Source organism: Arachis hypogaea, chromosome 20 (assembly GCF_003086295.3).
Source record: "Arachis hypogaea cultivar Tifrunner chromosome 20, arahy.Tifrunner.gnm2.J5K5, whole genome shotgun sequence".
Taxonomy (NCBI): Eukaryota; Viridiplantae; Streptophyta; class Magnoliopsida; order Fabales; family Fabaceae; genus Arachis; species Arachis hypogaea.
In genome coordinates this window covers 35,822,170-35,832,089 of record NC_092055.1, presented here as the reverse complement: position 1 = coordinate 35,832,089, position 9,920 = coordinate 35,822,170, and the positions used below count along the sequence as shown (strand labels likewise).

At 39.3% G+C, this 9,920-nt stretch overlaps 1 non-coding gene across 1 annotated transcript; it reads left to right on the top strand.

Moving 5' to 3' along the window:
• Positions 1–9,133: 9,133 nt before the first annotated feature.
• Positions 9,134–9,241, top strand: LOC112787658 (small nucleolar RNA R71). The gene has a single exon (XR_003195059.1). It is a non-coding gene; the product is annotated as a small nucleolar RNA R71 (small nucleolar RNA).
• Positions 9,242–9,920: the final 679 nt, after the last annotated feature.

The following is a 9,920-nucleotide window of genomic DNA, read 5'->3' as shown; positions in this document are numbered from 1 at the left end:
TTACAAGGTGACCATAGCTTGCTTCATACCAACAATCTCCGTGGGATTCGACCCTTACTCACGTAAGGTATTACTTGGACGACCCAGTGCACTTGCTGGTCAGTTGTATCGAAGTTGTGACAAATTATGAATGTGTAATCACGATTACGCGTACCAAGTTGCTCACGTGCCAGGAATAGTTTGAGCCTGGACATCACAATTTCGAGCACCAGACATATAGGATGGAATAAAATATAAATCACAATCATAGAGAAGCAAACACAAAAGAATAAAATTTTATGGTTAAATAATGTAACCATGTCATTAGGCTCAAGTCTCATAGTTTGTGTGTTCTAGCTTTTAACTATGTTCCAAATATAACTTCCAAACAAGTTTAACACAAAAGTTTTGGTTTAAATTAGTGAAAATTTTCAAAAAATAGGGTCTTATAAAGAAACTTATTATTTTCTAACCAAATAGAACATGCATGCAAATAACCTATTACTCTGCAGTTTATCCTATCCTAAACAAAAGAAAAATTAAATAAATATCATATTCTATTGGTGTTAAGAAAAGAGAAATTACCTCCGGAAGTCAGGTACTGACGGACCTCTCCACACTTAAAGCTTGGCACCGCCCTCGGTGCCCTCAGTTAGGAACAAAGGGGGCTGGTAGCAGCATCTCCACAATCGGGACCGTCATGGCTCCCTGTGCTTGTAAATGAAGTGGAGTCCAGAGTGTCTGAGTCTTCTTTAGGTGGGTGGTGACCAACAAGCAGCTCCTTGAGGTATGTAAATCGGTGCTTGTTACGGAGCTCCCTTTGCTTTCCTTTTCGGTCAAGCCGGTCTAATCTCTCAAGTATTTGATGGAGCAGTTGGTTTGTTGAAGGTGCTTGTGATGTAGAGGGAGAAGGAATATCTTCGGCCAGTTTGGCAGGCCGACTAGTAGTGGCTGCTGGAGGTCTGATATATTTCTCGTTAGGGACTATCTGATCATCTCGTGGAATCATGGCCTTGGTGTCCCCAGCTCTGTAGGAGACTCCGGCTGCTGAGACTAGATCTGAAACCAAGGCGAGAAAAGGTAGGTTGCCCGTAATCTGTACGTGTCCCATAGCATGCCGAATGTGTCTTGGTAAATTGAGGTGCTGGTCTGTAAGGATACACCAGAGTAGAACAGCCATGTCTGCAGTGAAGGAGGACTCGTGAGAGCTTAGAAAGATGTAATGGGACATAATCTGTGCCCATACTCGAGCTTCCAAGGTGAGTGCTAAAGCCAATATGCTCTTAGGTCGAAAACGATGGTATCCATAGATCCATCTGCTTCCAGGTTGTGCTATAACTCTGAGAACGACGTCCCAGTCAAATTGGTATGTCTGGCATTTGAATCAGGCTTCTTGGAATGTGTCCAATCCTTCTGGAGCAGGGGGAAGATCTAAAGCTCGTTGAATGGCCTCTTCTGTTATGGGAACTTGCTTCTGACAGACATAGACAGACTGCATCATGTGAAAATTAGAGTAGAATTCAACTACCCATGATAGATTAACCTGCCGTGGCTGTCTCCGTAGGAATTCCCATTGTCTTCGCTCAATGCGGGGATCAACAAATTCAACAATGTTGGTCGGGAGGACGAGAAGGTATTCGTTGTTCTAATTTCTCTCTGCCAGGATAGGGAACATCTGCTCACAGTAGCGGTTAGTGAACCGTGCAGTGTCTTTTGCTGGAAAAGTTTTCTCTTTTTCATCGACCTTGCTGATCCTCTTGATTCGTTTTGTTGAAGGCTTTACTGCTGTTGAAGATGGCTCTGCCACTAGTGTTCTTTTTGTTCCTTTCCTTGCTGGTGGTTTGGGAGTAGCTTTTTCTTTACCCTTCTTGGTGGCTATCCTGAAAAAGGAAAAAGAAAGTAATATGTAAAGCTAAGGGTTTGAGCAAGGAAGATGATGGTATAGGTGATAATCAATGCACGGTAAAGAAGGATGTCGTTAACACATGGTCATGACTACATGTGAAAAGTTCATCAATGAAAATATAGCAAGTGCATGTGATGGCTATTAAATGCATGTTTATTGGCATGCCGGTAAAGGCATGAGTAGCATAGATCAAGCATTAAATGTCCAAGTTAGATTATCAACTCTTTCAAACTAACAATCTGTTTGTATTGACAATTATATTTAATCAATAAAATGTGAAAAGGGGTTTTGTGAAAAATAGGCATTAGAGTAGTAGAATAGAGTAATATAAAAATAATGCACAATGCCATACGGACTTTTTCACAAACACATAGCATGCATGGTGAATATGTTATTGAAAGTAATAAATTGAACATGCAAGCAACACTTTAAGATGTAATATTAATTGTCAAACAATTCCACAATAACTCATAAGCAAAATGTAAAAGAAAATAATTACCCAATTAAATTTCTAACACCAATTAAAGGAATAAAAAGAAAAGAAAAATAAAGAAAAAGAAAATATAGATAATGAAAGTGAAAAGAAAAAGAAGAAGAAATCATTAATAAAACATAATAAAGGAAAAGTAAAAAGTAAGGAAAGAAAGAAAAGAACTTTGATAATGGATGTGAAAAATAAGGGATGAGAAAGTAAAAAGTGAGAAAGAATAAAGAAGGAAGAAGAGAGAAGAAAGAAGTAAGAAGGGAAAGAAAATATTTGGATTTGGGGAAGAAAAGATAAGATATCAGGCACTGATCTGGATAAGCTGTGCGTCGCATGTGACGCGGACGCATGGAGCATGCGATCGCGTGGTGTGTGATAAGTTTAGGCGACGCGGACGCGTGGGTCACGCGATCGCGTGGCCTGATTTCTGCTATTGGCGCGAGTGCAGCCTCGCGTACGCACAACTCTCTATTTTATACGTATTTTGCCAAAAATCTGGGTGACACGTGCGCGTGGGTAACGCGATCGCGTGAATGGCCATATTTTAAAAAACAATGCGGACGCATGGGGCAAGTGTTCGCGTGATAAGGCTTGTGCTTCCAGCATCATTCCAGTCCCACTCCATCATAACTTACTGCTATATATCCATTTACGTCGATTTCACAGGATCACGCGTGCGCATGGGCGATGCGCACGCGTGGGAGGCTATTTTTCAAAATAACGCGGACGCGTCAGCGACGCGTTTGCATGGGCATGGTTGTGCCTAAGGCACGCCTCCAGCCATGGTTCTGCATGACTTTCTATTTCTTTTCTTCCTGTTTCGAAAGCACCTATGACGCGGACGCGTCAGTGACGCTTGCGCGTTGCGTGCATTTTTTTTATATTTTTTTATACAGTATGCAAATGCAAATGCAGGCTATATACAGAGGTTATGAGAAGAGCCATTAACAAAAATAAAAATAGAATAAAATAAAATAAAACTAAGATTGAAACGGAACAATCATACCATGGTGGGTTGTCTCCCACCTAGCACTTTGCTTTTACGTCCTTAAGTTGGACGGTCTTCAGGCTCATTCTGCTTCTGTTGGTGGGTCTTCCAAGAGGAAAACCTCTAGCTCTTTGTGATCCTTCATCTTCTCTCCATGATAAAGCTTCAGTCGATGTCTATTGACCTTTAGGAATTTGGAGCTAGAAGGATGACGCAGGTAAAAAACTCCGTATGGCTCTGCCTTTTCTACTCTATAGGGACCTTCCCATCTTGATCTTAGTTTGCCTGGCATAAGCCTTAGTCTAGAGTTATAAAGAAGAACTAACTCCCCTGGTCTGAATTCTCTCCTTTTTATGTGCTTGTCATGGACAGCCTTCATCTTCTCTTTGTATCGCCTGGAATTGTCATATGCTTCTAGGCGAAGATTCTCTAATTCTGTTAGTTGCAGCTTTCTTTCAGCACCAGATTCTTCAAAGTTCATATTGCATTCCCTTACAGCTCAGAAAGCCTTGTGTTCCACCTCTACTGGAAGGTGGCAAGCCTTTCCGTATACTAAGCGGAAGGGGCTCATCCCAATGGGTGTCTTATACGCTGTTCTATATGCCCAGAGTGCATCTTGTAGCCGGGCACTCCAGTCTTTCCTATGAGGCTTTACTATCTTCTCCAGAATGTGTTTAATTTCTCTGTTAGACACTTCTACTTGTCCATTGGTCTGAGGATGATAAGCTGTTGCTACTTTGTGAACTATCCCATGCTTCTTCAGTAATCCTGTTAGTCTCCTGTTACAAAAGTGAGTGCCTTGATCGCTCATGATTGCTCGTGGTGATCCAAAGTGACAGATAATATGGTTTATAAGAAAGGAAACAATAGTGTTAGCATCATCAATATGGGTAGGAATTGCTTCCACCCATTTAGAAATGTAATCTACAGCTAACAGTATATAAAGGTAACCATTAGAGTTTGGAAATGGACCCATGAAGTTAATGCCCCAAACATCAAAAATTTCACAGAAAAGCATAATCTGTTGAGGCATCTCATCCCTCTTGGATATATTACCAAATCTTTGGCATGAGAACAAGATTTACAAAATTCAGCAGCATCTTTAAAAAGAGTAGGCCACCAGAATCCACAGTCTAAAATTTTTCTAGCTATTCTTTGAGGGCCAAAGTGTCCTCCACTCTCAGAAGAGTGGCAGGTCTCTAAAATAGACTAGAATTCTGATTGGGGCACACACTTTCTAATTACCTGGTCAACACCTCACCTCCATAAATATGGGTCATCCCATGTATAATATTTAGACTCGATTCTCATCTTGTCCCTTTGATGTTTAGTAAATTTGGGAGGGAAAGTATGGCTAACTGGATAATTAGCTACAGGTGCATACCAAGGAACTACTTCAGATACTGCATGCAAGCTATCAAATGGGAAAGCATCATTTATAGGAGTAGAGTCTTCCTTAATGTGCTCAAGGCGACTCAAGTGGTCTGCCACTAAATTCCGGTTACCACTCATATCCTTAATTTCTAAATCAAATTCTTGCAGCAGCAATATCCAACGTATCAACCTTGGTTTGGACTCTTTTTTAGCTAATAAATATTGTAGAGCTGCATGGTCTGAGTACATTACTACCTTAGTACCAAGTAAATAGGCTCGAAATTTATCCAGAGCAAAAAAAATTAGCAAGAAGCTCTTTCTCAGTAGTAGTGTAATTAGACTGAGCAGCATCTAAGGTTTTAGATGCATAAGCAATTACGGATCTTTACCTTCACGCTGGGCCAGCGCCGCTCCTACTGCATGATTGGAGGAATCACACATAATTTCAAATTGCTGGCTCCAGTCTGGTCCTCTCACAATCGGAGCTTGAGTCAGGGTGATCTTCAGCTTATCAAACGCTTTTATGCAGTCCTCACTGAACTCGAACTCAATATCTTTCTGTAGCAGTCTGGATAAAGGTAATGCTACCTTACTGAAGTCCTTAATGAATCTCCTGTAAAAACCTGCATGGCCTAGGAACGAACGGACTTCCCTCACGGAGGAGGGGTAAGGTAAACTAGAAATGACATCTACCTTTGCTGGATCTACTGAAATACCAGTTTTAAAGACAACATGTCCTAGAACAATCCCTTGTTTTACCATAAAGTGACATTTTTCAAAATTCAATACAAGGTTTGAACTAACACACCTGTCTAATACTCTAGCTAAACTATCTAAGCAGAGGTCAAATGAATCACCATATACGCTAAAATCATCCATAAATACTTCCATAGAGTTCTCAATAAGATCTGAAAAGATACTCATCATGCATCTTTGAAAAGTAGCAGGTGCATTACATAAGCCAAAAGGCATCCTTTTGTATGCATACATTCAGTGACGGATCCAGAAAATTTTGGTAGTGGGGCAAAATTTATATAACATGATAATAATTTTTATAATAAAAATAATATGTATATAAAAAATTAAATATTAAATTATCTATTAACCACTATATATCTATGTATAAATACTAAAATACATGTATTATTTAATTTATTTTCAAGGTATATTTTATATTTTAATATATATTTTATATAGATAATTATTTTTTATGTACATATAGTATGATTATTGTTATGATTATATTTTGTTATTGTAAAATATGATTAGCCTTCAAAATATCTAATATACAAATTAAAATACTAAAATAGTAATTTAAATAATAATATATAATTTAAAATTCTATTCTTTTAGGTTTTATATTTTAAAAAAATTAAGTAATTTTTCTCTTAACACTACCATCAAAATTTCTCTCTTTCCATATATATTACTAAACAATTATTTAAAAATTCACTTCCCAATATAATTAGAAGCCGACTCTTATTGATATTCATAGTTAAAAAAGTTCTTTCAATTAATATAGTTGCTATGCAAAAATTAAAGCTAATTTGAAAAGAGAATAAATAATATTCTTTTGAGTTGATTTTTAAAAAAGAATACTAATTTCGTTTAAATTTGAGAATTGATCATTCTAACGAATATCTAATATAAAATTTTTAAATTGATGATTAAGTACCAAAAGTTGAGTAAAAAATTATTGTGGGTCAAATTTAATAATCTAATGGGGGCAAATAAATATTATTATCATATACTACTCAAAAAAATTTCAAATTGTAGTGGGGCGCTTGCCCCCACACCACTGCACTTAGATCCGTCCCTGCATACATTCCAAAGGGACATGTAAAAGTTGTCTTCTCCTGATCTTCAGGAGCTATATGAATTTGAAAATATCCTGTATAACCATCTAAAAAGCAATAATGGGATTTACCTGACAGACGATCGAGCATCTGATCAATAAATGGCAAGGGGTAATGATCCTTGCGAGTAGCTTGGTTGAGACGCCTATAGTCAATGCAAACCCTCCATGAATTCTGCACTCTTGTTGTCAGGAGTTCTCCATGCTCATTCTTTACTGTTGTGACTCCAGACTTCTTGGGCACCACTTGTACTGGACTGACCCATTCACTGTCTGAGATGGGGGTAAATGATATCTGCTTCAAGTAGCCTGGTCACTTCTTTCTTGATAACTTCTAAGATGGTGGGATTTAATCTTCTTTGGGGTTGACGGACAGGTTTTGATTCCTCTTCTAAATATATTCTGTGCTCACAAACTTGAGGACTGATGCCTACTATATCCGCTAAGCTCCACCCAATTGCTTTCTTGTGCTTTCTCAGCACACTGAGCAGTTGCTCCTCCTGGTGAGAAGTGAGTTCCCTTGCAATGATAACTGGGAACTTCTGATTATCCTCAAGGTAAGCATACTTGAAGTGTGGAGGAAGGGGCTTCAATTCCAATTTCTGCTCATGGCTAGACTCTGGATTATCCGGGGTTAGTGGTAATGGTAAAGTGTCGTCATTATGTTCGGATGGTGTCCCCATACTTGGACTTTGCTCCATGTGCTTCTCTTCTATTTCTTCTTGGTGAACTTCAGCTATAGTTTCATCAATGATGTCGCACTGGAAGATAGAATGATCTTCCAGAGGGTGCTTCATAGCTTAATTTAAACTGAAACTTACTGTTCTGCCATCTATCTCAAAGGAGTAAGTTCCTGAGAATGCATCCAGCTTGAACTTTGAGGTTTTCAAAAATGGTCTTCCAAGCAGGATTGATGATGGTCTTCCTGAGTCATTAGGGGGCATTTACAGGATATAGAAGTCAATGGGAAATGTGAGCCCCTTAATGCTCACTAATACATCTTCAGCAATTCCAACTACTGTAATAATACTTTTATCTGCTAACACAAAACGAGCTACTGACCTTTTTAAGGGAAGGAGCCTTAAGGTATCATATATAGACAACGGCATTATACTAACACACGCTCCTAAGTCACACATGCAATCAGAAAATATTACACCTCCAATGGTACAGTTAACCATGCATGGACCTGAATCACTACATTTTTCAGGTATACCTCCCATTAAAGCAGATATAGAACTACCTAAAGGGATAGTTTCTAATTCATTAATTTTATCTTTGTGTATGCATAAATCCTTCAGAAACTTTGCATATTTAGGTACTTGCTGAATAACATCAAAAAGGGGAACAGTTACCTCAACCTTTTTGAAAATTTCTACCATTTTAAGATCAAGTTCCATCTGCTTTCTGGACTTTCTTGCAAGATGTGGAAATGGGATAGGGATGGCACCACTTGCAGCTTCTGTATCCTTTGGTGGTCCATTCCTTTGCTGTGCTACTTCTTCTTCAACACTGTCTTGCACTTCCTCTTCCTCTTCAGCATCTTCTACTTCTATCACATCCTCAGCTAGGACGTGTATTTGTGGGCTTGGCTCCTCTTGGTTTTTTTGCTGGCAGTGTGGTTCTGGACCTCAAAGTGATGGCATTGATGCCACCCTTGGGATTAGGTAAGGGTTGAGAAGGAATTCCACTGGAGCTTAAAGGTTGGTTAGTGGAAGTAGGTAATGAATCTATCCGGGCGACGAGAGCTTGTAAAGTGGCATTCAGACCATTTAAAGTAGAGTTCAGTGTAGTCTTCATGTCTTGTTGTCCTTGTGCAAGAGAACGAAGCATCTCGTCATTTGATGAGGAAGTGGGATAAGTGATCTGAGGTATTTGTTGTTGGTTTTGCTAGGGTCCTTGTGATTGTCTTAAGTGAGGAGCTCTGTAAGGTTGGTTCTGATTCTACTGTCTGTTGTTGTTATTCCACCTCTGGGTTCCTTGGTTGTCTCTGCTTTTTCTGTTATAGTTGTCCCTCCAGCCATGGTTGGAATTATCTCTCCAACTTTGGTTGGAGTTGTCCTGCCATCCTTGGTTATAGTTACCGCCTTGTTGATTGTATCCTTGATTTAGGCGGTCATAGAAGTTATGAGTTGCTGCCACAGTATTGTCTTCTTGTTGGAGCTATGGCCATTCATCAGTATAATGACAATAATCAGCACATATGCCGCATACTCTTTAGGGAACTAACTGTTGGCTTTGTTGTGGTGGGGAAGGTTGGGCTTGTTGTTGTTGATTCAACTGTAATTGCTTTAGTAGGTTGGTCATTTCACATATACTTTGTGTAAGAGCAATAGTCTCAGTACTAGAGAAAACTTCTGCAACAGCTTTCGAGTGGCTATTCCTATGCCTGTGATTCCTGGTGGACTTAGCTAAGTCGCTGATTAGTTGCCATGCTTCATCTGCGGTCTTGTACTTTTTCAGAGAACCATTACTAGCACCGTCCAGTGTAGTCTTATCTTGAGACTTCATGCCTTGAGTGAAATATCTGATCAACACTAGCCTATCAATCATGTGATGGGGGCATGCGTCTAGAAGGTTCTTAAAATGCTCCCAGTACTCATAGAGAGTTTCTGATTCACCTTGAACAATGCATGAGATCTCTTTCCTTAGTCTGTCTGAAACTTCAGCTGGAAAGTATTTTCCAAAAATTCTCTTCTGAGCGTATCCCAGTTGGTAACAGTCGCTTCAGGTTGGGAGTAGTACCACTCTCTTGCCTTTCCCTCAAGAGAAAACAGGAAGGCAGTTAACAGAATAGAAGTTTCATTCGCACCCTGACGCCTAAAAGTAGAACAGGCTGTCTAAAAATCCCTGAGGTGCTTGATGGGCTCCTAAGTAGGTAAGCCATGAAACTTGGGCATCAAGTTGATTAGTGCAGTCTTCAATTCAAAATCTGCAGCCAGAGTTGGATAATGCACTTGATACGGCTGCATTGTAAAATCTGGGGCTCCAGCTTCCTGGAGAGTAATCCTCCTAGGTGCTACCATTCTATCTGCACGTGAATTAACTGAATCAGTAGTAAAGGAGCTTGTTTCGCTCTCAGATGGCGGTTCAGATTCGCCCTCAGATGAGACTGGTGAATCGATAACAATCACCTTACCACCCTCAGAGGATAACCGACGTCGAGCCCGCCTAATACGTGAAATAGTTCTTTCAATTTCAGTATCAAATGCGGTTAAGCTCGGATCAGGCAGTGAACGTGTCATTCAATGAAAGAAACATATAGCTCATGGTAATAAAATAAAAATAAAAATAAAATAAAAAAATATGTACACTAATTAATAATTTAGCACAC